This window comes from Acipenser ruthenus, chromosome 24 (genome assembly GCF_902713425.1).
Source record: "Acipenser ruthenus chromosome 24, fAciRut3.2 maternal haplotype, whole genome shotgun sequence".
Classification (NCBI taxonomy): domain Eukaryota; kingdom Metazoa; phylum Chordata; class Actinopteri; order Acipenseriformes; family Acipenseridae; genus Acipenser; species Acipenser ruthenus.
Window position 1 is genome coordinate 11,239,791 of NC_081212.1, and position 26,173 is coordinate 11,265,963.

Below are 26,173 nucleotides of genomic sequence, written 5' to 3' on the forward strand. Positions count from 1 at the left end.
GTGCCAAAAAACGACAGGGATGGGATTCAAACCTGCGCGTACTGAGCACAGTGCAAGGCATGGCCTTTACCACTCGGCCACCTCGTCCTCCATACAGCAATCACATTAAAAAAACACATTTCACTCTTCCATCACCCAGCCCTTTCTGGTTTCATTCATTCAATCAATCAATCTATCAATCTATCTATCTATCTATCTATCTATCTATCTATCTATCTAACTTTTGATTTATAAATGTCAATATTATTTATTAAATTAATCTCTATCTAACTTTTGATTTTTAATTATAAATACACTGTATATATATATTTTTATCTCTCTCTATCTATATTTTGATTTCTAAAAATCAATATTATTTTTTACCTCTCTCCTTCTCTCTATCCATCCATCTATTAGCCATACCATTACAAAAAAAGTCTTCTTCTATCCTCCGTTTCACATGATTAATGTTGTCATTGAAGCTAAATCAATCAAAATTACAGGACCAGAGGGAGACACAAAAGAGATATGCACCAGGAGCCGGTTTTTCAAAACTTGTAATCTGGATCATTTTGATCAATTTGTTCAGAAAATGTCACTGCTGGATTATCCATATTACGAATAACTGCGATTAAAAAGTCCAGCATTTTAAAAAGTAATCTCAATCACAAAATATAGGATTACAAATCCAGATCATTTGTATCCAGATTGCAAGTTTTGAAAAAGCAGCTCCCGGGGAGCCTCCAACTCACAACTGCAGCATCCTGCCGTGTAGTACGACACACAAAACAAGTGCACCACATAGAGCACCTGGAGGAGACATCGAGCAGTTGGCACGTGTGGGGCATTGTGGCTTAGTTGGTTAAAGCACCTGTCTTGTAAACAGGAGATCCTGGGTTCGAATCCCAGCAGTGCCTCTTTTAATTCTTGTACCAAAGCTAAATGCATACCGTCTTCTCCTTCTAAAAAAAAACACAACTAATTAATTCAAAAAAACACACATAAACATTCACGACTCTGGCGGGACTCAAACCCGCAACCTTTAAATCACACCACACAACCAGCCTAAAAGTCCAACATGCTATCCATTGCACCACAGAGCCCTGCACCATTATGACTGGCACGGCAAAGTTGAGGTAGACGGAGCCAAGGCCACGGAGGAAAATGTGCCAAAAAACGACAGGGATGGGATTCAAACCTGCGCGTACTGAGCACAGTGCAAGGCATGGCCTTTACCACTCGGCCACCTCGTCCTCCATACAGCAATCACATTAAAAAAACACATTTCACTCTTCCATCACCCAGCCCTTTCTGGTTTCATTCATTCAATCAATCAATCTATCAATCTATCTATCTATCTATCTATCTATCTATCTATCTAACTTTTGATTTATAAATGTCAATATTATTTATTAAATTAATCTCTATCTAACTTTTGATTTTTAATTATAAATACACTGTATATATATATTTTTATCTCTCTCTATCTATATTTTGATTTCTAAAAATCAATATTATTTTTTACCTCTCTCCTTCTCTCTATCCATCCATCTATTAGCCATACCATTACAAAAAAAGTCTTCTTCTATCCTCCGTTTCACATGATTAATGTTGTCATTGAAGCTAAATCAATCAAAATTACAGGACCAGAGGGAGACACAAAAGAGATATGCACCAGGAGCCGGTTTTTCAAAACTTGTAATCTGGATCATTTTGATCAATTTGTTCAGAAAATGTCACTGCTGGATTATCCATATTACGAATAACTGCGATTAAAAAGTCCAGCATTTTAAAAAGTAATCTCAATCACAAAATATAGGATTACAAATCCAGATCATTTGTATCCAGATTGCAAGTTTTGAAAAAGCAGCTCCCGGGGAGCCTCCAACTCACAACTGCAGCATCCTGCCGTGTAGTACGACACACAAAACAAGTGCACCACATAGAGCACCTGGAGGAGACATCGAGCAGTTGGCACGTGTGGGGCATTGTGGCTTAGTTGGTTAAAGCACCTGTCTTGTAAACAGGAGATCCTGGGTTCGAATCCCAGCAGTGCCTCTTTTAATTCTTGTACCAAAGCTAAATGCATACCGTCTTCTTCTTCTGAAAAAAAAACACAACTAATTAATTCAAAAAAACACACATAAACATTCACGACTCTGGCGGGACTCAAACCCACAACCTTTAAATCACACCACACAACCAGCCTAAAAGTCCAACATGCTATCCATTGCACCACAGAGCCCTGCACCATTATGACTGGCACGGCAAAGTTGAGGTAGACGGAGCCAAGGCCACGGAAGAAAATGTGCCAAAAAACGACAGGGATGGGATTCAAACCTGCGCGTACTGAGCACAGTGCAAGGCATGGCCTTTACCACTCGGCCACCTCGTCCTCCATACAGCAATCACATTAAAAAAACACATTTCACTCTTCCATCACCCAGCCCTTTCTGGTTTCATTCATTCAATCAATCAATCTATCAATCTATCTATCTATCTATCTATCTATCTATCTATCTAACTTTTGATTTATAAATGTCAATATTATTTATTAAATTAATCTCTATCTAACTTTTGATTTTTAATTATAAATACACTGTATATATATATTTTTATCTCTCTCTATCTATATTTTGATTTCTAAAAATCAATATTATTTTTTACCTCTCTCCTTCTCTCTATCCATCCATCTATTAGCCATACCATTACAAAAAAAGTCTTCTTCTATCCTCCGTTTCACATGATTAATGTTGTCATTGAAGCTAAATCAATCAAAATTACAGGACCAGAGGGAGACACAAAAGAGATATGCACCAGGAGCCGGTTTTTCAAAACTTGTAATCTGGATCATTTTGATCAATTTGTTCAGAAAATGTCACTGCTGGATTATCCATATTACGAATAACTGCGATTAAAAAGTCCAGCATTTTAAAAAGTAATCTCAATCACAAAATATAGGATTACAAATCCAGATCATTTGTATCCAGATTGCAAGTTTTGAAAAAGCAGCTCCCGGGGAGCCTCCAACTCACAACTGCAGCATCCTGCCGTGTAGTACGACACACAAAACAAGTGCACCACATAGAGCACCTGGAGGAGACATCGAGCAGTTGGCACGTGTGGGGCATTGTGGCTTAGTTGGTTAAAGCACCTGTCTTGTAAACAGGAGATCCTGGGTTCGAATCCCAGCAGTGCCTCTTTTAATTCTTGTACCAAAGCTAAATGCATACCGTCTTCTCCTTCTAAAAAAAAAACACAACTAATTAATTCAAAAAAACACACATAAACATTCACGACTCTGGCGGGACTCAAACCCGCAACCTTTAAATCACACCACACAACCAGCCTAAAAGTCCAACATGCTATCCATTGCACCACAGAGCCCTGCACCATTATGACTGGCACGGCAAAGTTGAGGTAGACGGAGCCAAGGCCACGGAGGAAAATGTGCCAAAAAACGACAGGGATGGGATTCAAACCTGCGCGTACTGAGCACAGTGCAAGGCATGGCCTTTACCACTCGGCCACCTCGTCCTCCATACAGCAATCACATTAAAAAAACACATTTCACTCTTCCATCACCCAGCCCTTTCTGGTTTCATTCATTCAATCAATCAATCTATCTATCTATCTATCTATCTATCTATCTATCTATCTATATAATAATATTTATTTATTTTTAGAAATCAAAATATAGATAGAGAGAGATAAAAATTATATATATACAGTGTATTTATAATTAAAAATCAAAAGTTAGATAGAGATTAATTTAATAAATAATATTGACATTTATAAATCAAAAGTTAGATAGATAGATATATCTATCTAACTTTTGATTTATAAATGTCAATATTATTTATTAAATTAATCTCTATCTAACTTTTGATTTTTAATTATAAATACACTGTATATATATAATTTTTATCTCTCTCTATCTATATTTTGATTTCTAAAAATAAATATTATTTTTTAACTCTCTCCTTCTCTCTATCCATCCATCTATTAGCCATACCATTACAAAAAAAGTCTTCTTCTATCCTCCGTTTCACATGATTAATGTTGTCATTGAAGCTAAATCAATCAAAATTACAGGACCAGAGGGAGACACAAAAGAGATATGCACCAGGAGCCGTTTTTTCAAAACTTGTAATCTGGATCATTTTGATCAATTTGTTCAGAAAATGTCACTGCTGGATTATCCATATTACGAATAACTGCGATTGAAAAGTCCAGCATTTTAAAAAGTAATCTCAATCACAAAATATAGGATTACAAATCCAGATCATTTGTATCCAGATTGCAAGTTTTGAAAAAGCAGCTCCCGGGGAGCCTCCAACTCACAACTGCAGCATCCTGCCGTATAAGTACGACACACAAAACAAGTGCACCACATAGAGCACCTGGAGGAGACATCGAGCATTTGGCACGTGTGGGGGCATTGTGGCTTAGTTGGTTAAAGCACCTGCCTTGTAAACAGGAGATCCTGGGTACGAATCTCAGCAGTGCCTCTTTTACTTCTTGTCCCAAAGCTAAATGCATACCGTCTTCTTCTTCTAAAAAAAAAACACAACTAATTAATTCAAAAAAACACACATAAACATTCACGACTCTGGCGGGACTCAAACCCGCAACCTTTAAATCACACCACACAACCAGCCTAAAAGTCCAACATGCTATCCATTGCACCACAGAGCCCTGCACCGTTATGACCGGCACGGCAAAGTTGAGGTAGACGGAGCCAAGGCCACGGAGGAAAACGTGCCAAAAAACGACAGGGATGGGATTCAAACTTGCGCGTGCAGAGCACAGTGCAAGACATCGCCTTTACCACTCGGCCACCTCGTCCTCCATGCAGCAATCACGTTAAAAAAAAACATATTTCACTCTTCCATCACCCAGCCCTTTCTGGTTTCATTCATTCAATCAATCAATGAATCAATCTATCTATCAATCTATCTATCTATCTATCTATCTATCTATCTATCTATCTTTTGATTTATAAATGTCAATATTATTTATTTTATTCATCTCTATCTAACTTTTGATTTATAATTATAAATATATATATATCTTTTTTTTCTCTCTATATTTTGATTTCTAAAAATAAATATTATTTTTTAATCTCTCCTTCTCTCTATCCATCCATCTATTAGCCATACCATTACAAAAAAGTCTTCTTATCTCCTCCGTTTCACACGATTAATGTTGTCATTGAAGATAAATCAATCAGAATGACAGGACCAGAGGGAGACACAAAAGAGATATGCACCAGGAGCCGGTTTTTCAAAACTTGTAATCTGGATCATTTTGATCCATTTGTTCAGAAAATATCACTGCTGGATCATCCATATTACAAATAATTGCGATTAAAAAGTCCAGCATTTTAAAAAGTAATCTCGATCACAAAATATAGGATTACAAATCCAGATCATTTGTATCCAGATTACAAGTTTTGAAAAAGCAGCTCCCGGGGAGCCTCCAACTCACAACTGCAGCATCCTGCCGTATAAGTACCACACACAAAACAAGTGCACCACCTGGAGCGCCAAGAGGAGACATCGAGCAGCTGGCAAGTGTGGGGCATTGTGGTTTAGTTGGTTAAAGCACCTGTCTTGTAAACAGGAGATCCTGGGTTCGAATCCCAGCAGTGTCACTTTTACTTCTTCTCCCAAAGATAAATGCATACCAGCGTCTTCTTCGAAAAAAAAAAAAACACAACGAATTAATCCAAAAAAACACACATAAACATTCACGACTCTGGCGGGACTCGAACCAGCAACCTTTGAATCACACCACACAACCAGCCTAGAAGTCCAACACGCTATCCATTGCGCCACAGAGCCCTGCACCGTTATGTCTGACACGGCAAAGTTGAGGTAGACGGAGCCAAAGCCACGGAGGAAAACGTGCCAAAAAACGACGGGGATGGGATTCAAACCTGCGCGTGCAGAGCACAGTGCAAGACATCGCCTTTACCACTCGGCCACCTCGTCCTCTATGCAGCAATCACATTAAAAAAAACATATTTCACTCTTCCATCACCCAGCCCTTTCTGGTTTCATTCATTCAATCAATCAATCAATCAATCTATCTATCTATCTATCTATCTATCTATCTATCTATCTATCTATCTATCTACTCTTTCTGTCTAGTGGTGCATGCTGGGAGAGTGAGGAGTGTGTGCTGCTGAGGGAGAGTGAAGGTGTGTAGAGTGAGTAGGTGAGTGATTGTTTTTTTTTTTGTTTCATGTTTGTCTGTTTGTTTGTTTTATTTTTTTGATTTTTTTGCTTTTTATTTTTTGAGTCTTGTGTTTTTGTAGCTGACGAGGGTCAGCTCTGAGAAGGCCAATATGGCCAGCTCAGGGGGGAGGGAAGCTCCCCCAAATGTTCCTTTTGAAAAGTTAACCCGCCGCCACGGGATAAAAATAGTGACGGAAGGTTTTGTGGCTTTGGAGCAGTGTGTTTTGGAGTTAGGAAAAGTTGTTGGATGTAACAACATAAAATCTGCCTCTAGAATGAGCGGATCGGTTGTTGCGTTTTTGAGTGACACCGATCTTGTTTCTAAAGTTGTGGAAAAGGGGATTGTGATTAATAACACCTTTGTTACTGTGACGCCGCTTGCGGTACCTTTCAGAAGAGTTATTTTATCAAACGTACCCCCTTTTTTAAAAAATGATTTACTGGAAGCGGCGCTGTCGAGATACGGTCAGATTGTAACTAGCCCCCAAAGAATCCCGCTTGGTTGCAAGTCTCCGAAATTAAAACATATTGTATCTTTTCGTAGAAAACTAAATATGGTTTTAAAAGACGTAAATCAGGAATTAAATGTGTCTCTTAAATTTAAAATAGAGGGGACTGATTATATAATTTTTGCCAGCACAGAAGCAATGAAGTGCTTCAACTGCGGTGTAGAAGGGCATATAGCTAAAAATTGCCCAGAAAAGCCCACTGATACAGGTAGCGGAGAGAAAGAAAAAGCCGAGAGCGAGCGCAGGGAGGAGGAGAGAAAGAAAGACAGGCAGTCTGAGGGGCAGAATGTAGAGCGTGAGTCCGGGGATCACGAGAGTGCGGGTGGCAGTGGTCAGGGTGCAACTGAAGTAAAGGAAAATAAAACTGAGGGGAAAAATGATAATCAGGCAAAAGAGACAGATGTGCAAGTGAGCGAAAATGTCAAGAGTAGCGCTGAAAAGCCGATCGCTCCACCTGAAGTCAGTGGTGGAGAAGAGGCGATTGTCAGCAAGCAGCAGGAGCACAGAGCAGAAGCGGAGACAGAGGGAGTGTCTGCTGGACCTATAGAGGAGGCTAGGAAAGTTGTACAGGTTGAGGGGGGAGAGAAAACAGAAGGCAAAAAGGTTGAAAGTGTGGGTCAGGAAGAGAAAATGGAGGAAGGTGGTACAGAATCTTTTTCAGATTTCAAAACCCCGAAAAAAAAACGCCAGGGAAAAAAAAGAACGAGAGATGAGATTGCATGTAAAAAAGCTAGCAATGCAGAAGATAGCGAGGAGGTGCAGTCCAGCCCTCAAGCCAAAACGAGTGGAGAAAAGATGTGGAGCGTCAGCATTGCTTGTAAAACACCAGAGGATAGCTCTGAGATTGACAGCGAGGAAGAAGCGAGTTTTACTGACTGCTCTCAAGGCTCAGAGTCCTCGTTCACTAGTGCGGGGTATAGTGTAAAAAGAATTAAAGAGTTTTTAGAAATCACAAAAGGGCGGAGAGGGATAAATGTTGGGGAGCACTTCCCAAATCTAGAAATGTTTTTATTGTCGGCACGGTACACTTTGCAGAAAGCGTCCGGCTCTGGTATTACTGAGCAAGAAGGCTGGCGTTTAAAGAATTTAATTGCCAAAGTCCGTAAACAGTTTAAAAAATAGAATAAAATGAATTATAAAACATTTATTTTATTTTTGAATGTATGTGTTTTTACTGTTTCATGTTCCTGTATGTTTTTTCCCTTTCCTTCTAATATGAGTTCTTTTACAATGGGATCTTTAAACATTAATGGTTGTAGAGATGAATTGAAAAGAGCAGCTTTGTTTGAGTACCTTAGTCAGAAAAAAATAGATGTAACTTTTATACAAGAAACGCATTCTGATATTAAAAATCAGACAGACTGGGCTAAAGACTGGAAGGGGGAGATTGTTTTTAGCCATGGGTCAAACTTAAGTGCTGGAGTTGCTGTTTTATTTTCAGAGGCTTTTAAACCTGACTGGATTAATACTACTGAGGTAGTAAAAGGAAGATTGCTTAAAGTGAAAGCGAGGGTGGGGGATAATTCCTTTGTGTTTATTAATGTGTATGCACCTAATGATGGGAAGGAAAGGGTCACATTTTTTTGCATTTTAGACCAAGTTTTAGATGATTGTAGTGATGAAGAGGGGGTGTTTTTAGCAGGTGATTTTAACTGTACTGTGAAACATGCAGAAGATCGCAATCATCCAGAACCACACCCTCAGTCTGCTAGAAAGCTTTTAAGTGTTTTAAATAAGCACGATTTAACAGATGTATGGAAGGCTTTTAATACAGAAAGCAGACAATACACTTGGGTCAAAATTTGTGATAATATCATTTCCCTGGCCAGGCTAGACCGCTTTTATATTTTTAAGCCATGTCTTAACCTGATAACAAAGTGTTTTATTTCCCCTACTGGTCTCTCTGATCACAACCTTATAACTGTTTTTGTAACTTTACCCTCTTTTAAACCAGGGCGGTCTTACTGGCACTTTAATGTACAACTTTTGAAAGATTCCCATTTTAAAAAATGTCTGATTTTCTTCTGGGAAAGATGGAGACTGCAGAAAGCCTCTTTTAATTCCCTAGCGCAATGGTGGGATGTGGGAAAGGTGCAGATCAGATTGTTTTGTCAGCAATACACTGCTAATGTCACAAAGAGGATGACTGAGACTCTGGAAGAGCTGGAGAGGGATGTGATGGAGCTTCAGGGAGCTCTGCAGTCCAATCTAAATAGTAGGTCGATTCAAGACCTCAAAAGTAAAAAACAGCAGCTTGCCGACCTGCTGAATGTCAAAGTGCAAGGGGCCTTGGTGAGGTCACGGGTACAGAATATCAATGAGATCGACGCGCCCACACAGTTTTTCTTCAGTCTGGAGAAGAAGAGTGCGCAACGGAAGATCATACACTGCTTAAAGACACCAGCAGGGGAGGAGCTGAGGGAGCCCGGAGAGATCCGGCGTTTTGCTACAAGTTTTTATTCGGAGCTGTTCACAGCGGAGGCTGGAGGGCAGCCTGAAGAAATCGAGCATTTCCTGGAGGCTCTACCGAAGATCTCTGAAGACACACAAAAGGATCTGGATGGTCCCCTAACTGTACAGGAGCTCTCTGACGCACTCCAGGGGCTGAAAGGGGGTAAAACCCCTGGAATAGATGGGCTGCCAGTTGAATTCTTTAAAGGATTTTGGACATTGCTAAAGTATGATCTGCATGCAGTGTTCACTGAAAGTTTGGATAAAGGAGAACTGCCCTTGAGTTGCAGGAGAGCTGTTATAACCCTGTTACCAAAGAAAGGAGATCTGTGCAGTATCAAAAACTGGAGGCCTGTGTCGTTGCTGGGAACGGATTATAAAATAATAGCTAGAGCCCTGGCAAATAGACTGAGTACTGTGATAGGCAACATCGTACATCGTGACCAAACCTATTGTGTCCCAGACAGGTGCATTTTTGACAATATCTTTTTAATTCGGGATGTTTTGGCTGCCTCCAAGCTCTTTGGTTTCCCTGCTGGGCTTATCTCCCTTGATCAGGAGAAGGCCTTTGACAGAGTCGATCAAAATTATTTATGGAAAGTATTTGAAGCTTTCGGATTTGGCCCAGGCTTTATTGCCCAAATACAGCTCCTGTACTGTGACATTTTCAGTTTGCTGAAAATCAATGGGGGGCTGAGTGCACCTTTCCCAGTCCTCAGGGGTATTAGACAGGGCTGCCCTCTTTCCGGGATGCTCTATTCCCTTTCTATTGAGCCCTTAATCAACAGACTTAGACAAGTGCTGACTGGAATATCCATCCCTGGAAGTCTGTTTCAACCTATAAAAGTTTCTGCTTATGCAGATGATATAGCTGTTTTTATAACAAACCAACAGGATGTTAACAGTATTTGTGAAAGTCAAAAAATGTTTGAAAAAATTTCTTCTGCTAAAATAAACTGGCAAAAAAGTGAGGCTTTATTAATAGGAGACTGGAAAGATGCTGGCCCCCCAGTCTTGCCAAGTGAATTACTGTGGAAAAGGGATGAGATCAAATACCTGGGAGTTTTTCTGGGGAATGAGAGAGCCATACAGAAGAACTGGGAGGGGGTACTGGAGAAGGTGAGAGGGCGTCTTCAGAAGTGGCGGTGGATATTACCAAAGCTGTCCTTCAGGGGAAGAGTCCTTGTTGTTAACAACCTAGCAGCCTCCTCACTTTGGCATAAACTTATATGTGTCGAACCGCAACAGACCTTTCTGAAAGAAATCCAGAAGGAATTTCTGAGTTTCTTCTGGGATGGACTGCACTGGCTGAGGCAGAGTGTTCTCTACCTGCCTTTAGTGGAGGGCGGACAGGGGCTAATGGAACTATCTAGCAGGACTGCAGCTTTTAGGCTGCAGACAGTAAAGAAGATGCTGTACAGTGCAGAGAAACCTGTCTGGACAGAGCTGGCGGTGCTGTTCTTGCGACAAGTCGGAGGGATGGGGCTGGATAAACAACTCTTTTTAATGAACATTGCTCAGGTTGATTTTAGTTGCCTCCCATCTTTTTACCAGAGTCTGCTGAGAGCATGGCAGAATCTGAGAGTGGGGTTGAGCAAGGGAGCTCTGGACTTTTATTGGCTTTTAGAAAATCCTTTGCTTTTTAACCCTGTTTTTAAAGTGCAGCTGACTGATTCTCAAACTGTTTCTAATTTGATGGTGAAGGCGGGGGTCACAAAACTCCGCCATGTACTGGACTTGGACACTTTTAACTGGCAGAGCCCGCAGAGCTTGTCCTCAGTTTTGGGAATGCACTCAGAGAGAGTTGCTGCGAGGTTACTCTCTCAGTTTCATATAGCGATGCCTAGTGAGTATAAAGAATTATTGCAAAGAGCATTTACTGAGCGCATAAAGACCCCTCCAGAAACTCCTTTTCCTTTTTTATCAATCTCCCCAAACATCAGTCAAGATAGTGAGGAGGGTAGACTGTTGCTAAAAGTAAAACATTTGACAGATCTCCCCCTGTCAAATATAAACAGTGACAGTCTATATGAAATCTGTACAAAAGTAAAAAACAAAGCCCAGTTGCAGGGGCTTCCAGACACACACTGGAGAGGGCGGCTGGGGGTAGAGGAGCAGGCAAAACCAGCCTGGAGATCCCTCTACAAGCCCCCACTGCCCAAGAGATCAGGAGATCTGCAGTGGAGGCTGCTGCATACAATCCTTGCTGTTAACTCCTGCCTCTGTATCATTGACCCTGCAATAAATGACCAATGTCCTTTTTGTGCTGCTAGAGAAACTGTTTTCCATTGTTATAATGTGTGCAATAGACTAATCCCTCTTTTTAGACTGATGAAAGATCTTTTTAAACAGCTGGGGTTAGTTTTTTCTGAAAGTGTTTTTATTTTTGGTGTACAGTACACACAAAAAAAGAAATATCTGTGTCAGTTGGCTAATTTCTTGTTAGGACAAGCTAAATTGTCAATTTTAAAAACCAGGAAAGCTAAAGTAACTGGAGTGGGAGAAGAAGATATTATTATTGTTTTTAGAATGCTAGTCATTAACAGAATTAAATTAGATTTTAATTTTTATAAAATGATGAGTGATTTAGAAACTTTTGACATGAACTGGTGTATAGGAGGGGTATTATGTGAAACTGAAGAAGAATTGATTAATATTTATTTATAATTTTTTTGCTGTACTAGTTTTTAAGAAATAATATTATTTTAGAAAAATGTGATATTGTAATGTTGTTCTTTGTTAAATGTTTTTTTTTAAAGATTTAATAAAGTTTTTTGAAAAAGTAAAAAAAGTATCTATCTATCTATCTATCTATCTATCTATCTTTTGATTTATAAATGTCAATATTATTTATTTTATTCATCTCTATCTAACTTTTGATTTATAATTATAAATATATATATATCTTTTTTTTCTCTCTATATTTTGATTTCTAAAAATAAATATTATTTTTTAATCTCTCCTTCTCTCTATCCATCCATCTATTAGCCATACCATTACAAAAAAGTCTTCTTATCTCCTCCGTTTCACACGATTAATGTTGTCATTGAAGATAAATCAATCAGAATGACAGGACCAGAGGGAGACACAAAAGAGATATGCACCAGGAGCCGGTTTTTCAAAACTTGTAATCTGGATCATTTTGATCCATTTGTTCAGAAAATATCACTGCTGGATCATCCATATTACAAATAATTGCGATTAAAAAGTCCAGCATTTTAAAAAGTAATCTCGATCACAAAATATAGGATTACAAATCCAGATCATTTGTATCCAGATTACAAGTTTTGAAAAAGCAGCTCCCGGGGAGCCTCCAACTCACAACTGCAGCATCCTGCCGTATAAGTACCACACACAAAACAAGTGCACCACCTGGAGCGCCAAGAGGAGACATCGAGCAGCTGGCAAGTGTGGGGCATTGTGGTTTAGTTGGTTAAAGCACCTGTCTTGTAAACAGGAGATCCTGGGTTCGAATCCCAGCAGTGTCACTTTTACTTCTTCTCCCAAAGATAAATGCATACCAGCGTCGTCTTCGAAAAAAAAAAAAAACACAACGAATTAATCCAAAAAAACACACATAAACATTCACGACTCTGGCGGGACTCGAACCCGCAACCTTTGAATCACACCACACAACCAGCCTAGAAGTCCAACACGCTATCCATTGCGCCACAGAGGCCTGCACCGTTATGTCTGACACGGCAAAGTTGAGGTAGACGGAGCCAAAGCCACGGAGGAAAACGTGCCAAAAAACGACGGGGATGGGATTCAAACCTGCGCGTGCAGAGCACAGTGCAAGACATCGCCTTTACCACTCGGCCACCTCGTCCTCGATGCAGCAATCACATTAAAAAAAACATATTTCACTCTTCCATCACCCAGCCCTTTCTGGTTTCATTCATTCAATCAATCTATCTATCTATCTATCTATCTATCTATCTATCTATCTATCTATCTTTTGATTTATAAATGTCAATATTATTTATTTTATTCATCTCTATCTAACTTTTGATTTATAATTATAAATATATATATCTTTTTTTTCTCTCTATATTTTGATTTCTAAAAATAAATATTATTTTTTAATCTCTCCTTCTCTCTATTCATCCATCTATTAGCCATACCATTACAAAAAAGTCTTCTTATCTCCTCCGTTTCACATGATTAATGTTGTCATTGAAGATAAATCAATCAGAATGACAGGACCAGAGGGAGACACAAAACAGATATGCACCAGGAGCCGGTTTTTCAAAACTTGTAATCTGGATCATTTTGATCCATTTGTTCAGAAAATATCACTGCTGGATCATCCATATTACGAATAATTGCGATTAAAAAGTCCAGCATTTTAAAAAGTAATCTCGATCACAAAATATAGGATTACAAATCCAGATCATTTGTATCCAGATTGCAAGTTTTGAAAAAGCAGCTTCCGGGGAGCCTCCAACTCACAACTGCAGCATCCTGCCGTATAAGTACAACACACAAAACAAGTGCACCACCTGGAGCGCCAAGAGGAGACATCGAGCAGCTGGCAAGTGTGGGGCATTGTGGTTTAGTTGGTTAAAGCACCTGTCTTGTAAACAGGAGATCCTGGGTTCGAATCCCAGCAGTGTCACTTTTACTTCTTGTCCCAAAGATAAATGCATACCAGCGTCTTCTTCGAAAAAAAAAAAAACACAACGAATTAATCCAAAAACACACACATAAACATTCACGACTCTGGCAGGACTCGAACCCGCAACCTTTGAATCACACCACACAACCAGCCTAGAAGTCCAACACGCTATCCATTGTGCCACAGAGCCCTGTACCGTTATGTCCTGCACGGCAAAGTTGAGGTAGACGGAGCCAAAGCCACGGAGGAAAACGTGCCAAAAAACGACGGGGATGGGATTCAAACCTGCGCGTGCAGAGCACAGTGCAAGACATCGCCTTTACCACTCGGCCACCTCGTCCTCCATGCAGCAATCACATTAAAAAAAACACATTTCACTCTTCCATCACCCAGCCCTTTCTGGTTTCATTCATTCAATCTATCAATATATCTATCTATCTATCTATCTATCTATCTATCTATCTATCTATCTTTTGATTTATAAATGTCAATATTATTTATTTTATTCATCTCTATCTAACTTTTGATTTATAATTATAAATATATATATCTTTTTTTTCTCTCTATATTTTGATTTCTAAAAATAAATATTATTTTTTAATCTCTCCTTCTCTCTATTCATCCATCTATTAGCCATACCATTACAAAAAAGTCTTCTTATCTCCTCCGTTTCACATGATTAATGTTGTCATTGAAGATAAATCAATCAGAATGACAGGACCAGAGGGAGACACAAAACAGATATGCACCAGGAGCCGGTTTTTCAAAACTTGTAATCTGGATCATTTTGATCCATTTGTTCAGAAAATGTCACTGCTGGATTATCCATATTACGAATAACTGCGATTAAAAAGTCCAGCATTTTAAAAAGTAATCTCAATCACAAAATATAGGATTACAAATCCAGATCATTTGTATCCAGATTGCAAGTTTTGAAAAAGCAGCTTCCGGGGAGCCTCCAACTCACAACTGCAGCATCCTGCCGTATAAGTACAACACACAAAACAAGTGCACCACCTGGAGCGCCAAGAGGAGACATCGAGCAGCTGGCAAGTGTGGGGCATTGTGGTTTAGTTGGTTAAAGCACCTGTCTTGTAAACAGGAGATCCTGGGTTCGAAACCCAGCAGTGTCACTTTTACTTCTTGTCCCAAAGATAAATGCATACCAGCGTCTTTTTCGAAAAAAAAAAAAACACAACGAATTAATCCAAAAACACACACATAAACATTCACGACTCTGGCGGGACTCGAACCCGCAACCTTTGAATCACACCACACAACCAGCCTAGAAGTCCAACACGCTATCCATTGTGCCACAGAGCCCTGTACCGTTATGTCCTGCACGGCAAAGTTGAGGTAGACGGAGCCAAAGCCACGGAGGAAAACGTGCCAAAAAACGACGGGGATGGGATTCAAACCTGCGCGTGCAGAGCACAGTGCAAGACATCGCCTTTACCACTCGGCCACCTCGTCCTCCATGCAGCAATCACATTAAAAAAAACACATTTCACTCTTCCATCACCCAGCCCTTTCTGGTTTCATTCATTCAATCAATCTATCTATCTATCTATCTATCTATCTATCTATCTATCTATCTATCTATCTTTTGATTTATAAATGTCAATATTATTTATTAAATTAATCTCTATCTAACTTTTGATTTTTAATTATAAATACACTGTATATATATATTTTTTTCTCTCTCTCTATCTATATTTTGGTTTCTAAAAATAAATATTATTTTTTAACTCTCTCCTTCTCTCTATCCATCCATCTGTTAGCCATACCATTACAAAAAAAGTCTTCTTATATCCTCCGTTTCACATGATTAATGTTGTCATTGAAGCTAAATCAATCAAATTTACAGGACCAGAGGGAGACACAAAAGAGATATGCACCAGGAGCCGGTTTTTCAAAACTTGTAATCTGGATCATTTTGATCAATTTGTTCAGAAAATGTCACTGCTGGATTATCCATATTACGAATAACTGCGATTAAAAAGTCCAGCATTTTAAAAAGTAATCTCAATCACAAAATATAGGATTACAAATCCAGATCATTTGTATCCAGATTGCAAGTTTTGAAAAAGCAGCTTCCGGGGAGCCTCCAACTCACAACTGCAGCATCCTGCCGTATAAGTACGACACACAAAACAAGTGCACCACATAGAGCACCTGGAGGAGACATCGAGCAGTTGGCACGTGTGGGGGCATTGTGGCTTAGTTGGTTAAAGCACCTGTCTTGTAAACAGGAGGTCCTGGGTTCGAATCCCAGCAGTGCCTCTTTTACTTCTTGTCCCAAAGCTAAATGCATACCGTCGTCTTCTTCTAAAAAAAAAAAAAAAACAACGAATTAATCCAAAAAAACACACATAATTATTCACGACTCTGGCGGGACTCGAACCCGCAACCTTTGAATCACACCACACAACCAGCCTAGAAGTCCAAAACGCTATCCATTGCGCCACAGAGCCCTGCACCGTTATGTCCGGCACGGCAAAGTTGAGGTAGACGGAGCCAAAGCCACGGAGGAAAACGTGCCAAAAAACGACGGGGATGGGATTCAAACCTGCGCGTGCAGAGCACAGTGCAAGACATCGCCTTTACCACTCGGCCACCTCGTCCTCCATGCAGCAATCACATTAAAAAACATATTTCACTCTTCCATCACCCAGCCCTTTCTGGTTTCAATCAATCAATCAATCAATCAATCTATCTATCTATCTATCTATCTACCTGTTCTGTCTGTTGGTGCATGCTGGGAGTGTGAGGGGTGTGTGCTGCTGCAGGAGGGGTTGTGGAGAGAGTAGGTGAGTGATATGTGTTTTTTCTTTTTTTTGGGATATAAGTGTTATTTAGGTTTATTTATTTTGGGTGTTTTCAAAAATTTAGCTGACTTTTGTCAGCTTGAATAGGCCAGTATGGCCAGTTCCGGGGGGAGGGAAGCTCCCACAAACTTTTCTTTTGAAAAGTTAAGTCGCCGTCATGGAGTAAAGTGTTTTAGCGTTAGGTGAAGTTGTCGGATGCGAGAATATCAAGTCTGCATCTCGAATGAATGGTTCAATTGTTGCTTTTCTGAATGAAATCAATCTCGTTACTAAAGCTGTTGAAAAGGGAATTGTGGTAAATGAGACATTTATTACCGTGTTACCTCTGGTTTTACCATCCAGAAAAGTAATTCTTTCAAATGTTCCCCCTTTTTTAAAGAATGACGTGTTAGAGAATGCACTCTCTAGACACGGGAAAATTGTTTCGAGTCCAAAGAGAATCCCCTTGGGGTGTAAATCTCCGAAGCTGAAACACATCGTTTCTTTCCGCAGGCAAGTTAACATGATTTTAAATGACATGAGTCAGGAGTTGAACGTAGCCCTCAAATTTAAAATAGACGAGAATAGTTATATTATTTTTGCGACTACAGATGTCATGAGGTGTTTTGGTTGTGGGAAAGAGGGGCATGTTGTTAAAAACTGTCCCGAAAATGAGGCTAGCACGGCGGAACAGGACAAGGGGAAAAAGAGTGAGCATAAAGAAACAGAGAGGAGAGAGGAGGGGAAAGAAATTGGGAACGGCTCTAATAATTCTGCAGATGCAGGTAACGAAAGTAGCCGACAGACAGAAACTCAGGGGGATGAGAGACTGGAACATGAAGCTAGTACTGAGGTGAATGTAGGAGAGCTGGCAGTGACTGGAAAACAGAGCAGAGAGACGGCAACAACTAGCGCTGAAAAACAGTCAGCTCTTGATTATTATTATTATTATTTACTTCTTAGCAGACGCCCTTATCCAGGGCGACTTACAATTGTTACAAGATATCACATTATACATTATTTCACATTATACAGATATCACATTATTTTACATACAATTACCCATTTATACAGTTGGGTTTGTACTGGAGCAATCTAGGTAAAGTACCTTGCTCAAGGGTACAACAGCAGTGTCCCCCACTGGGGATTGAACCCACAACCCTCCGGTCAAGAGTCCAGAGCCCTAACCACTACTCCACACTGCTGACTTGATGTAGACAGCGCTGTGGAAGCAGGTTGCATTAAAATGATACAGAATACGTCTGAGTGTGTAGAGCTCAAACAAACTGAGAGTATTGTTAAATCTGTAGAGGTCAAACAAACAGAGAGTGTGGTTGAGGCTGTAGAGTTAAATCCAACAGCAGGTGATGAAAGTAAAATAAATTCAGTTTTAGAAAAAATGGATGTAGAAACGGTAGGGGAAAAGTTTAAGTTCAAAACTCCGAAAAAGAAAAGACAGAGGAAACGGGAAGATGATGAAACTGTAAAGAAAAGAGCTAATGTTATTGAGGAAAGTGAAGCGGCGCCTGGGAAGAGTAAAACAACAGTGCCGTGGAGTGTTAGAGTTGCCAGCAAAACTCCCGAAGAGAGCTCAGAGATAGACAGTGAAGAGGAGGCAGTTTTGACTGACTGTTCCCAAACATCAGACTCGGCTCTCTCTGGAACTGGCTACAGTGTCAGTAACATAAAAGATTTCTTGGAAATCATGAAGGGTAGAAGAGGGATTAATATTGAAGACCATTTCCCAAATATCTCTTTGTTTTTATTAGCGGCACGTTTTACCTCACAGAAAGCGTCAGGCTCCGACCTCACTGAGCAAGAGCGTTGGCGTTTGAAAAACCTGATCGCTAGAGTCAGTAAACAGTTAAAAAAAAAAACCTAGTGATTAAATGGATTGGATTTTCTTTATCTTCTTGTCAGTGTGTCTGGTTCTTCTTTTTCCAGTTTCCTTCCTTCCTTTTCACATTAAAATGAATTCGTTCACAATTGGGTCTTTAAATATTAATGGGTGCAGAGATGAGCTGAAGAGAGCTGCTTTATTTGAATACCTTGATCAGAAAAAATGTAATGTTGTTTTTTTACAAGAAACACACACTGATTTTAATAACCAAGTCGACTGGGTTGGTGACTGGAAGGGGGACGTGTTTCTTAGTCACGGCTCCAATGTAAGCGCTGGGGTGGCCGTGCTGTTTTCAAAAGGTTTTATTCAGTCTCCCCCTGTTGTTACTGAAGTGGTGAAAGGGAGATTGTTAAAAGTTGACTTAAAGATAGGGGAAAACATGTTTGTTTTTATAAACATATATGCCCCGAATGATGGACGAGAGCGGGTCCGGTTTTTTAAGACGTTAGATCAAGTTTTAAATGGCTGCAGTGGCAGAGATAGGGTTGTTTTAGCTGGTGATTTTAATTGCACAGTTAACCACATGGAGGACCGTAATCATCCTGAGCCACACCTTCAGTCAGCTTCAGAACTTAATTTGATTTTAAAAAAGCATGACTTGACTGATGTGTGGAAACAATTTAACAATTCAATGAGACAGTATACATGGGTCAAATACTGCAATAATAATGTTTCCTTGGCCAGGTTGGATCGCTTTTATATTTTTAAACAGCATTTTAATCTGGTCACCAAGTGTTTTATTTCTCCAACTGGGTTATCCGATCATTCTCTTTTAACTTTAAGTGTAATGGTTCCCTTGCAAAAGCCAGGAAAGTCTTACTGGCATTTTAACACTCAGCTTTTAAAAGATACCCATTTTAAAGAATGTATGAGTTTTCTATGGGAAAGGTGGAGAGAGCAGAAGACTGCTTTTACTTCCCTGGCTGAGTGGTGGGATGTGGGGAAGGTGCAGATCAGATTGTTCTCTCAGCAGTACACTATTAATGTCACAAGGAGGATGACTGCGGCTCTGGAAGAGCTGGAGAGGGATATGTTAGAGCTTCAGGGAGCTCTACAGTCCAATCCCAGTAGTAGGTCGATTCAAGACCTCAAGAACAAAAAACAGCAGATGGCTGAACTGCTGAATGTCAAGATGCAGGGGGCGCTGGTGAGGTCCCGAATGCAGCATATAGCTGAGATCGATGCACCCACACAGTTTTTTTTTGGATTGGAAAAAAAGAGAGCAGAGCGGAAAGTCATTCACTGTTTAAAAACTTCGACAGGGGAAGAGCTGAGGGAGCCTGGGGAGATTCGGCGACACGCTGTGAATTTCTATTCGGAACTGTTCACAATGGAGGTTGGGGAACAGGCTGAAGCGACACAGCGGTTCCTGGAGGCTCTGCCAAGGCTCGCTGAAGAGGAAAAGAAAGCACTTGAGTTTCCCCTAACGTTGCAAGAGCTCTCTGATGCCCTCCAGGGGCTAAAAGGGGGAAAAACTCCAGGAATGGATGGGCTGCCTGTTGAATTTTTTAAAGCTTTTTGGACATTATTGAAGGATGACCTGTACGCAGTTCTAAATGAATGCATGGAGAAAGGAGTGCTGCCTATGAGCTGCAGGAGGGCAGTGATAACACTATTACCCAAGAAAGGGGATTTGTGTAATATAAAGAACTGGAGACCTGTGTCCTTGTTATGCACAGATTACAAAATAATGTCCAAAGCCCTGGCCAGAAGACTAAGCACTGTTTTGGGTCTTGTTATACACCCTGACCAAACCTACTGTGTGCCCAACCGATGCATCTTTGACAACATTTTTTTAATTCGAGACATATTGGCTGCCTCTAAGCTCTTTAGTTTCCCTGCTGGGCTTATCTCTCTTGATCAAGAAAAAGCCTTTGACAGAGTCGACCACAGTTATTTATGGAAGGTATTTGAAGCCTTCGGATTTGGCCCGAGATTTATATCTCAAATACAGTCCCTATACTGTGACATTTTTAGTTTGCTGAAGATCAATGGGGAGCTGAGTGCACCTTTCCCAGTCCGCCGGGGTATAAGACAAGGTTGTCCTCTCTCAGGAATGTTGTATTCTCTTTCTATTGAGCCGCTTATCAATAGACTTAGACAGGTTTTAACAGGACTCACTATCCCAGGTAGCCTAGCTCAACCAATTAAGGTCTCCGCTTATGCAGATGATGTTTCTGTTTTTATTCAGAGTCAAGCAGATGTTGACAAATTGTATGAAAGTCAGAAATGTTTTGAAGCAATTTCTTCAGCCAAAATAAACTGGCAAAAAAGTGAAGGGTTGTTAATAGGGGATTGGAAGGGATGTGGGATCCCAGTTCTGCCAGGTGGCTTGCGGTGGAGTCAAGAGGAGATAATGTATTTGGGAGTATACTTAGGGAATGAGAGGGCAGTCAGGAAGAACTGGGAGGGGTGTTTGGAGAAAGTAAAAGGGCGCCTGCAGAAATGGCGTTGGATTTTGCAAAAGATCTCTTACCGGGGAAGGGTCTTAATTATAAATAATTTAGCTGCTTCTATGCTCTGGCATAGGCTTATATGTATGGAACCTCCGAAAGATCTTTTAAAAGAAATTCAGAGAGAGTTTTTAAGTTTCTTCTGGGACGGGTTACATTGGTTGAGGCAGTGTGTGTTGTTTTTGCCGCTGGAAGAAGGAGGGCAAGGTTTGATGGACTTGTCTAGTAGACTCAAAGCTTTCAGGCTGCAAACAGTTAAAAAACTGCTGTATAGCAGCGAGAAACTTCCCTGGACTGATGTAGCTCAGTTTTTACTGCATCAAGCTGGAGGGCTGGGTCTGGACAAACAGCTTTTCCTCCTAGATAGTGCCCTGTTCAACTCGCCCAATCTGCCACCGTTTTACCAGAGTTTGCTTAGGGCATGGCAGAGTCTGAGGGTTAAAAGAGGTGAGGGAACTCTTGACTTCTATTGGCTGCTTGAGGAACCTGTCATTTTTAATCCTGGATTTAGAATAAAATTAACAGAGTCTCAGTCGTTTACAAAATCAATGATGAAAGCTGGGGTTATAAAGCTTCGACACGTTGTGGATGTGAATAGGGCAAAATGGAAAAGTCCACAACAGTTGTCCTTAGCTCTGGGTTTACATTCTACGAGAGTAGGTGGCAGGTTACTTTGTCAGATTCAAGCAGCCCTGTCTAGAGAGCAGGATGACATTTTGAAAAATGGGTTCTCAGCAAAGAACCAGGCCTTACTTGAGACCCCGTTCCCCTCCTTATTGATTTCCCCATTGGCCCCCTTGAGTGGGGAAGATGAAGGTCGCCTGCTAAAAATGGAAAAGTTGACAGATCTCCCCCTGGCAAATACAGAAGGCAAAAAATTATATGAATTGTGTGTTAAATTGTGTCATGAAAGACAGTTACAAGAACTTGCAGACACACATTGGAGGGAGCGGTTGGAGGTGGGAGAGCAGGCCAGACCGGCCTGGAGGAGCCTGTATAAACCTCCTCTACCCAAGAGATCAGGGGACTTGCAGTGGCGACTCCTGCACACCATCATCGCTGTCAATGCTTACCTGTGCATCATAGACCCAGGAATAACAGATAAATGTCCCTTTTGTATAGAAAGAGAGACTGTTTTTCATGGTTTTGTTTTCTGTAACCGTTTAGCCCCTTTGTTTGTTCTCATAAGGCGCCTGTTTATTGACCTAGGCTTGGATTTTTCTGAGTGTGTTTTTATCTTTGGTGTAGCTTACACAAAAAAGGAAAAATATGTGTGTCAGCTAGCAAATTTCCTGCTAGGACAAGCCAAGCTCTCTATTTTAAAAACTAGAAAAGCTCATATTGCTGGTGTTGGTGAAATCAATGCAGTTACTGTTTTTAGAATGCTGGTTATCAGTAGGATTAAACTGGATTTTAAATATTACAGTATGGTGAATGATTTGGAAATGTTTTCATCGAATTGGTGTATTGCTGGTGCACTTTGTGAGACAGATGGTGGGAATTTAATTATTTATTTGTAAATTGCTGTTGTTGGTTATTTATTTAATTTAAAAAAAAAAAATAATAAATAAAATTAAAAAAAAAAAAAAAAAAAAAAAAAAAAAAGTAAATATTTGACTATGTATTAATGTATTTGTTTTTATGTGTTTCTTTGTAATGTTAAAGATTTGTGAGTAGTTAATAAAGGTATTTTGAAAAAGTAAAGTATCTATCTATCTATCTATCTATCTATCTTTCTTTTGATTTATAAATGTCAATATTATTTATTAAATTAATCTCTATCTAACTTTTGATTTTTAATTATAAATACACTGTATATATATATCTTTTTCTCTTTCTCTATCTATATTTTGTTTTCTAAAAATAAATATTATTTTTTAACTCTCTCCTTCTCTCTATCCATCCATCTGTTAGCCATACCATTACAAAAAAAGTCTTCTTCTATCCTCCGTTTCACATGATTAATGTTGTCATTGAAGCTAAATCAATCAAAATTACAGGACCAGAGGGAGACACAAAAGAGATATGCACCAGGAGCCGGTTTTTCAAAACTTGTAATCTGGATCATTTTGATCCATTTGTTCAGAAAATGTCACTGCTGGATTATCCATATTACGAATAACTGCGATTAAAAAGTCCAGCATTTTAAAAAGTAATCTCAATCACAAAATATAGGATTACAAATCCAGATCATTTGTATCCAGATTGCAAGTTTTGAAAAAGCAGCTCCCGGGGAGCCTCCAACTCACAACTGCAGCATCCTGCCGTATAAGTACGACACACAAAACAAGTGCACCACATAGAGCACCTGGAGGAGACATCGAGCATTTGGCACGTGTGGGGGCATTGTGGCTTAGTTGGTTAAAGCACCTGTCTTGTAAACAGGAGATCCTGGGTTCGAATCCCAGCAGTGCCTCTTTTACTTCTTGTCCCAAAGCTAAATGCATACCGTCTTCTTCTTCTAAAAAAAAACACAACTAATTAATTCAAAAAAACACACATAAACATTCACAACTCTTGCAGGACTCAAACCCGCAAACTTTAAATCACACCACACAACCAGCCTAAAAGTCCAACATGCTATCCATTGCACCACAGAGCCCTGCACCGTTATGACCGGCACGGCAAAGTTGAGGTAGACGGAGCCAAGGCCACGGAGGAAAATGTGCCAAAAAACGACAGGGATGGGATTCAAACCTGCGCGTACTGAGCACAGTGCAAGGCATGGCCTTTACCACTCGGCCACCTCGTCCTCCATACAGCAATCACATTAAAAAAAACACATTTCACTATTCCATCACCCAGCCCTTTCTGGTTTCATTCATTCAATCAATCAATCAATCAATCTATCTATCTATCTATCTATCTATTTATCTATCTATCTATCTATCTATCTATCTATCGATTTATAAATGTCAATATTATTTATTAAATTAATCTCTATCTAACTTTTGATTTTTAATTATAAATACACTGTATATATATATTTTTTTCTCTCTCTCTATCTATATTTTGATTTCTAAAAATAAATATTATTTTTTACCTCTCTCCTTCTCTCTATCCATCCATCTATTAGCCATACCATTACAAAAAAAGTCTTCTTCTATCCTCCGTTTCACATGATCAATGTTGTCATTGAAGCTAAATCAATCAAAATTACAGGACCAGAGGGAGACACAAAAGAGATATGCACCAGGATCCGGTTTTTCAAAACTTGTAATCTGGATCATTTTGATCAATTTGTTCAGAAAATGTCACTGCTGGATTATCCATATTACGAATAACTGCGATTAAAAAGTCCAGCATTTTAAAAAGTAATCTCAATCACAAAATATAGGATTACAAATCCAGATCATTTGTATCCAGATTGCAAGTTTTGAAAAAGCAGCTCCCGGGGAGCCTCCAACTCACAACTGCAGCATCCTGCCGTACAAGTACGACACACAAAACTAAGTGCACCACATAGAGCACCTGGGGGAGACATCGAGCAGTTGGCACGGGTGTGGGTATTGTGGCTTAGTTGGTTAAAGCACCTCTCTTGTAAACAGGAGATCCTGGGTTCGAATCAGAGCAGTGCCTCTTTTACTTCTTGTCCCAAAGCTAAATGCATACCGTCTTCTTCTAAAAAAAACCCACAACTAATTAATCCAAAAAAACACACATAAACATTCACGACTCTGGCGGGACTCAAACCCGCAACCTTTAAATCACACCACACAACCAGCCAAAAAGTCCAACTTGCTATCCATTGCACCACAGAGCCCTGCACCGTTATGACCGGCACGGCAAAGTTGAGGTAGACGGAGCCAAGGCCACGGAGGAAAACGTGCCAAAAAACGACGGGGATGGGATTCAAACATGCGCGTACAGAGCACAGTGCAAGGCATGGCCTTTACCACTCGGCCACCTCGTCCTCCATGCAGCAATCACATTAAAAAAACACATTTCACTCTTCCATCACCCAGCCCTTTCTGGTTTCATTCTATATATCTATCTATCTATCTATCTATCTATCTATCTTTTGATTTATAAATGTCAATATTATTTATTAAATTAATCTCTATCTAACTTTTGATTTTTAATTATAAATACACTGTATATATATATTTTTTTCTCTCTCTCTATCAATATTTTGATTTCTAAAAATCAATATTATTTTTTACCTCTCTCCTTCTCTCTATCCATCCATCTATTAGCCATACCATTACAAAAAATGTCTTCTTATATCCTCCGTTTCACATGATTAATGTTGTCATTGAAGCTAAATCAATCAAATTTACAGGACCCGAGGGAGACACAAAAGAGATATGCACCAGGAGCCGGTTTTTCAAAACTTGTAATCTGGATCATTTTGATCCATTTGTTCAGAAAATGTCACTGCTGGATTATCCATATTACGAATAACTGCGATTAAAAAGTCCAGCATTTTAAAAAGTAATCTCAATCACAAAATATAGGATTACAAATCCAGATCATTTGTATCCAGATTGCAAGTTTTGAAAAAGCAGCTCCCGGGGAGCCTCCAACTCACAACTGCAGCATCCTGCCGTATAAGTACGACACACAAAACAAGTGCACCACATAGAGCACCTGGAGGAGACATCGAGCAGTTGGCACGTGTGGGGGCATTGTGGCTTAGTTGGTTAAAGCACCTGTCTTGTAAACAGGAGATCCTGAGTCCGAATCCCAGCAGTGCCTCTTTTACTTCTTGTCCCAAAGCTAAATGCATACCGTCGTCTTCTTCTAAAAAACCCACAACTAATTAATTAAAAAAAAGACACATAAACATTCACGACTCTGGGGGGACTCAAACCCGTAACCTTTAAATCACACCACACAACCAGACTAAAAGTCCAACATGCTATCCATTGCGCCACAGAGCCCTGCACCGTCATGACCGGCACGGCAAAGTTGAGGTAGACGGAGCCAAGGCCACGGAGGAAAACGTGCCAAAAAACGACGGGGATGGGATTAAAACATGAGCGTACAGAGCACAGTGCAAGGCATGGCCTTTACCACTCGGCCACCTCGTCCTCCATGCAGCAATCACATTAAAAAAACACATTTCACCCTTCCATCACCCAGCCCTTTCTGGTTTCATTCATTCAATCAATCAATCAATCTATCTATCTATCTATCTATCTATCTATCTATCTATCTATCTATCTATCTATCTATCTATCTATCTATCTATCTATCTATCTATCTATCTAT

General features: G+C 39.9%; 16 non-coding genes across 16 annotated transcripts; 11 read left to right on the forward strand and 5 right to left on the reverse strand.

The window, feature by feature from the left end:
• Positions 1-822: 822 nt before the first annotated feature.
• trnat-ugu (transfer RNA threonine (anticodon UGU)) lies at positions 823-896 on the forward strand. The gene has a single exon. It is a non-coding gene; the product is annotated as a tRNA-Thr (tRNA).
• Positions 897-1,963: 1,067 nt separating this feature from the next.
• trnat-ugu (transfer RNA threonine (anticodon UGU)) lies at positions 1,964-2,037 on the forward strand. The gene has a single exon. It is a non-coding gene; the product is annotated as a tRNA-Thr (tRNA).
• Positions 2,038-3,105: 1,068 nt separating this feature from the next.
• On the forward strand, positions 3,106-3,179 carry trnat-ugu (transfer RNA threonine (anticodon UGU)). Its single transcript has one exon. It is a non-coding gene; the product is annotated as a tRNA-Thr (tRNA).
• A 1,237-nt stretch (positions 3,180-4,416) lies between these two features.
• On the forward strand, positions 4,417-4,490 carry trnat-ugu (transfer RNA threonine (anticodon UGU)). The gene has a single exon. It is a non-coding gene; the product is annotated as a tRNA-Thr (tRNA).
• Positions 4,491-5,561: 1,071 nt separating this feature from the next.
• Positions 5,562-5,635, forward strand: trnat-ugu (transfer RNA threonine (anticodon UGU)). Its single transcript has one exon. It is a non-coding gene; the product is annotated as a tRNA-Thr (tRNA).
• Positions 5,636-5,734: 99 nt separating this feature from the next.
• trnar-ucu (transfer RNA arginine (anticodon UCU)) lies at positions 5,735-5,825 on the reverse strand. The gene is given in 2 exon segments: positions 5,735-5,770; positions 5,789-5,825. It is a non-coding gene; the product is annotated as a tRNA-Arg (tRNA).
• A 6,770-nt stretch (positions 5,826-12,595) lies between these two features.
• Positions 12,596-12,669, forward strand: trnat-ugu (transfer RNA threonine (anticodon UGU)). Its single transcript has one exon. It is a non-coding gene; the product is annotated as a tRNA-Thr (tRNA).
• A 100-nt stretch (positions 12,670-12,769) lies between these two features.
• On the reverse strand, positions 12,770-12,861 carry trnar-ucu (transfer RNA arginine (anticodon UCU)). The gene is given in 2 exon segments: positions 12,770-12,805; positions 12,824-12,861. It is a non-coding gene; the product is annotated as a tRNA-Arg (tRNA).
• An 864-nt stretch (positions 12,862-13,725) lies between these two features.
• trnat-ugu (transfer RNA threonine (anticodon UGU)) lies at positions 13,726-13,799 on the forward strand. The gene has a single exon. It is a non-coding gene; the product is annotated as a tRNA-Thr (tRNA).
• A 99-nt stretch (positions 13,800-13,898) lies between these two features.
• Positions 13,899-13,989, reverse strand: trnar-ucu (transfer RNA arginine (anticodon UCU)). The gene is given in 2 exon segments: positions 13,899-13,934; positions 13,953-13,989. It is a non-coding gene; the product is annotated as a tRNA-Arg (tRNA).
• An 869-nt stretch (positions 13,990-14,858) lies between these two features.
• Positions 14,859-14,932, forward strand: trnat-ugu (transfer RNA threonine (anticodon UGU)). The gene has a single exon. It is a non-coding gene; the product is annotated as a tRNA-Thr (tRNA).
• A 99-nt stretch (positions 14,933-15,031) lies between these two features.
• trnar-ucu (transfer RNA arginine (anticodon UCU)) lies at positions 15,032-15,122 on the reverse strand. The gene is given in 2 exon segments: positions 15,032-15,067; positions 15,086-15,122. It is a non-coding gene; the product is annotated as a tRNA-Arg (tRNA).
• Positions 15,123-16,008: 886 nt separating this feature from the next.
• On the forward strand, positions 16,009-16,082 carry trnat-ugu (transfer RNA threonine (anticodon UGU)). The gene has a single exon. It is a non-coding gene; the product is annotated as a tRNA-Thr (tRNA).
• Positions 16,083-16,182: 100 nt separating this feature from the next.
• trnak-uuu (transfer RNA lysine (anticodon UUU)) lies at positions 16,183-16,273 on the reverse strand. The gene is given in 2 exon segments: positions 16,183-16,218; positions 16,237-16,273. It is a non-coding gene; the product is annotated as a tRNA-Arg (tRNA).
• Positions 16,274-23,301: 7,028 nt separating this feature from the next.
• On the forward strand, positions 23,302-23,375 carry trnat-ugu (transfer RNA threonine (anticodon UGU)). The gene has a single exon. It is a non-coding gene; the product is annotated as a tRNA-Thr (tRNA).
• A 2,208-nt stretch (positions 23,376-25,583) lies between these two features.
• trnat-ugu (transfer RNA threonine (anticodon UGU)) lies at positions 25,584-25,657 on the forward strand. Its single transcript has one exon. It is a non-coding gene; the product is annotated as a tRNA-Thr (tRNA).
• Positions 25,658-26,173: the final 516 nt, after the last annotated feature.